This window comes from Halyomorpha halys, unplaced genomic scaffold (assembly GCF_000696795.3).
Source record: "Halyomorpha halys isolate HHAL.00 unplaced genomic scaffold, Hhal_1.1 Scaffold62.1, whole genome shotgun sequence".
In the NCBI taxonomy this organism is placed as follows: Eukaryota; Metazoa; Arthropoda; class Insecta; order Hemiptera; family Pentatomidae; genus Halyomorpha; species Halyomorpha halys.
The window spans coordinates 748,000-752,824 of record NW_027116333.1 but is presented as its reverse complement, the minus strand read 5'-3'; the positions used below and the strand labels follow the sequence as shown (position 1 = coordinate 752,824).

General features: G+C 30.4%; 1 long non-coding RNA gene across 1 annotated transcript in view; it reads right to left on the bottom strand.

Annotated features, from left to right (window-relative positions):
- Window positions 1-4,498, bottom strand: part of LOC106692597 (uncharacterized) — an 8,342-nt gene extending 3,844 nt beyond the window's left edge. The window contains exon 1 of the long non-coding RNA XR_010845029.1: window positions 4,432-4,498. This is a non-coding gene — a long non-coding RNA (uncharacterized lncRNA). The remainder of the gene's footprint in view (window positions 1-4,431) is intronic.
- Window positions 4,499-4,825: the final 327 nt, after the last annotated feature.

The window sequence follows — 4,825 nt, the reverse complement described above, 5'->3', positions numbered from 1 at the left end:
CATACTGTTAACGCCACATATTTTTATGATAAGTATATTTTGTTTTACATGAAGGGAATTATACTAGTAATGTTTATATGGTGAAATACCGGCTAGTAGGTGTAATAGTAGTACAAGTGGTGGCCTAAGGTCAGTAGCCTATGTATACTCGCCCTGTTGAGTAGTTTTGGTATAGTCGCCCCGTTGACTTCGTAAGTACAGTCGCCCAGTCGCTTCTCTCAACAGACTTGCTGCTTGAGTTATCGGAGCGCCTAGTACAAGAGCTCAAGAGGAGAAAAAAGGCAGTTATCTCAGCCCAATTTTTTATTACTTTAATGAAAACTATGTATAATTAATAATCATAATTGATGAGTCGGCCGAGTATAGGTAGGGAGAATAAAAAATGGCGACTATTTTCAATACCATAAAAAACATTAATTTTTCATTCAGAGCTCTATATCTTAAAAACTACCATCAACGCTAGAAAATCTAAAAGAACATTATTTAAAGGAGAGTAAATTTGCTGAAATATGACCCCTAATAGAGATATTTACGTCCAATAGTTCTCGAGATATAGCTTTTTAAAAAGCAACATTTCTCAAAAATTTACTGAAAGATTAGTAGTTGGTTAATTTGTTTTGAAAAATCTATAGCTCTTTTAGGGCTGATATTTCAGCAAATTCGCACTTCTTTAAATAATGTTCTCTTAGATTTTCTAGCGTTGTTGGTAGTTTTTAAGATATAGAGCTCCGAATGAAAAATTAGTGTTTTTTAAGGTATTGAAAACAGTCGCCATTTTTTATTCCCATACCTATACTTGGCAGACTCATCAATTTTGACTATTAATAATTATGCATAGTTTTCATTAAAGTAATCAAAAATTGGGCTGAGATAACTGCCTTTTTTCTCCTCTTGAGCTCTTGTACGCTTTCCGATAACTCACCCAGCAAGTCTGGTGAGAGAAGTGACTGGGCGACTGTACTTACGAAGTCAACGGGGCGACTATACCAAGACTACTCGACAGGCCGAGTATACATAGGCTACTGACCTTGACTAGTAATTATACATAGTTTTTATTGAAGTAATCAAAAATTGGGGTGAGGTAACTGCCATTTTTTCTTTCCGGCTCTTGTACTAACCGCTTTGACGTGTGGGCCTACCGACGTGGATTGAGACTGACGTCTCCGACTTTTCGGAACTTACATCAGGACCCCGACCCATCGGAGTTCATTAATTCACAAAATATTTTGTAATTAGCAATTTTTTTTTTTTTTTATTATAATTTTAGTCTTTGGTTTTTACATAATAGTTAACATAGTTTATTTTATCTTTTTTTTTTATTCTAAAATCGAAGGACCTTTTTATTTTAAAATTTGTTCTGTATATTTGGACAGTTTTTTTTTGTGTTTTTAATTTAATTTATGAATGTTGTTGTACTTACTTTACAAATAAATGTTTCTATCCGAGCCAGCGTTTATTTTTTGTTTTTTTCAGTTAAGCTTTCCGACAAGGAAACAAAGTCGAATTGAGGTGGCTTAACAGATACAAAATAGAAAAAACTATTTAATGTTTTACAACATTTTACCCCACTTTGCAGACTGCAACCTCTTTCTATCAGGATAAGCCCTGACGAAGCCTAAGTGAGGCATTTATTCGTTCAGGTCCTAATGGAATGAGTGATTTAGATTTTTTTTCTGATGACCTTACGTACTACAGATAATTGTGCGGACAAATAGCAAATATTTCATTCATATTCTCGACAATGGGATTTGCAATTGCCTAGAAGTGAATGAAATAATAAGAGAAAATCAGAATGATTTTCGTCGGGGTACGGAAAATTCAGACGCAATTTTTGGCTTTCCACAATTATCCATCTTAATCTCCTTTACAGGAAAAGAAGAATCTACTCAATATTCAATTAAAGCTGGAGTTAACCAGAAGTTCATTAAAATCATCCTTTCATTGCAATATTGTGATATTAGATATGTAATTAGATGTTTGTGCCTGTTTATCTATCAATATATTATAAAAAATCTTACCCTTGCAAGGGTGGGAGACATCTCTATACCTTATGTTCTCCCCTATTCTTTCAGTTGTCCTTTGTACTAGAATCAGACAGGTGATGACACCTATGTTTATTGTTTATCTTTATCAATTTTCCTAATATCGCCCTTTTACATATTATTATACCTCACCTATATCATACATAATATGATTTGTATCCTATTTGTTCTACCTTTTACCTACCTCTTTACCATATTTATAACTAATTATCATGAAAAGTCTCCTACAATCTATTTGTCTAGATATATATTTAGAACTTCTATCACACTTGGTTATATTTATTAATAACTCACAGGTAACTTGTTTCCAGTCTACCTACATGTATACTTCTTTATATTGCTGTTACTATTTCTTTTTATATACTTAATAAACATAACAATTGTTTTGAAATGTTTTGTTAGTTCTAAAATGTTTGTATCTTGTTTTTTCATTTAGCCCTGACGAAGCCCAGCAAAGTGGGGCGAAACGTTGGTTAACAATAAATAGTTTTCTTTTACTATTTGATACCTTTATTGACCACCAACCGGACTCTTCCTACAATCTATTACACATAGTCAATTATCTTCTTACAATTTGAGATTAACAGTTATATAACGGCATCATCAATTTTTTTTTAAATTTAACATTTAAGAATAAATGTTTGCTTTTTATGAGTGATTCAGCTGCGTAAATGGTTAAAAAAGATCCGTTTTTTTTTGTTTTTTTTAATGTAATTTACAACTGTACAAAATAATACAATAGGTAAATATGTAGTATGTTTCATATACACTTGAAAATCTTGGGAAGGAACCACCCATTGGTGGTACTTCAAACATTAATTTAAATTAGAAGGTCCCGTGGTCATCTTCTTTTCAGACGCCTCGGAGAATTATCAGGGATTGTTAAGGATGAAAGATTAAGAATTAATGGGTTAGGATGGTTAAGGAGTTTGGAATAAAAAGACGCATATCTGTTTTGGGTCAAATCTGCAACGAATGGGATGTTAAGGTCTTTGTGCATGAGTTTATTTGTGACGTAATAAGGAGCATCAAGGATTTTCGCGTTATACGTGTCTCTATGGAGTAGAAGAAAAAAATAGGCGAATTATTTCTATAAACAATTTTTAAAACGAAAGGTATGTATTACATTTTAATATTTCATAGTTTTAGTTTAGTTTCATAGTTTGAACTTTTCTATTGCACATTTTTAAAATTTTACTGCACGAAAATCCCTACTCTAGTCATAACAATAAAAATATATATTAAGAAGAGAAAAAGAAACAGAAATATCTGGTAAGTACCAGAAAGAGCAGAACAGTCATTCATGAAGTAACTTCACCCTTCAGCTGAGTTCAACCTATTTTTTTTTAAGTAACTATGTAACATTGTATTTTACAATAAAAAGTAAACCTTTAAGTCTTTATTGATATCCAAGATTGTTGAAGTGCATTTTTCGTTATTCTCCATTACATTCTACGCCATTATAAGTTACATTTTATTTTTCTAAAACATTTGGCTTCCAAATGGTATAATATTATTGGCTTATTATTTATGATAAGCCTACACTACTTGTTGTTATTTCCGGAAAAGTGTTTTCAACCTGAAAACAAAACATTTCCTCTTATCTGCTCAAGTTAAATATCAAATCTTTTTCTAGTTTATATTTATCCATTTTTCATTACAATTAAAAATGCGAAGTGGTTAATTATTTCAAATATATAAAATTAAAGATACTTCAATTAATAAATTAAAGGAAGATTTAAAAAAAAAAAATCCGCATTTGGACTATTTTAATGTGAGTAAGACTAAGCTGATATTAAATAAAATTTAATTTTAGATTAATTTACCAAATTTAATCGACGTCGCTATTATTGGAACTATTTTTGAGAAAATCGACTCTATAAAGTGCCACTTACGGACGATCAATTTCATCGAAAAAAAACCGTAATGTCCCTGGCAAATAAACGCCTTAAATATGTAATTTCAGTTTCGTTTTTGAGCAAGGCTGTTAACATTGACACACTATTTTGCGGTACTTGGTTAATTAAACTCAAAACGTTTATTTCCGTCGAAAAGTCGAAGTTGAAATTTTTCACTATCACTATACTTTCCCCTTATATATACACCGTATATAGGTAAGTGAAAGTTGAAAAAAAAATGCTGTTCGATGTAAAACAGATACTCTTGAAAATGAATATATTTATTTGTTTTATTCAACATTAAAAAATATTGAGTCAAAGATGTAACTTTAAACAAAACTATTAACAAGAAACAATTTATAAAACACCTAACTGAATATCGAAGATATATTGGAAAATAAAACACATATTAGCTTACTATATGACTCATTATTACAAATAAAAACTACATAATAATTAATTAAATATCGCATAAAGCTTAATGAACTTACCTTCAACAGCGCAGTTAGGTATCTATGAACTTTTAATCAGATATTTTACCGTTTGCGTCAGATCTGCGTTATCTTAAGTCAATGACTCTTATCAATATTATTCCTTCAGAAGTTATTTTTTTCAGTTTCTCAGACAATAGCAATGTTAAAACAAACGACTGTAAGCCCACATCTCTTCCTACTTATTCTATAAAGAAATAGTTACATGTATAGTTTTCAAATTAGATTAAAATTACACAAACATATAAATTAAAATAGATTAAAGTAATATTCATAAATGAGATATAGAAAAATAAGAATACTATTAATATTATATTCTCCTCAACAAACTCACTCCACTAAAAAATACTTACAAACAATTTCATTATTTTCAGTACCATCAATCTCATCTGTA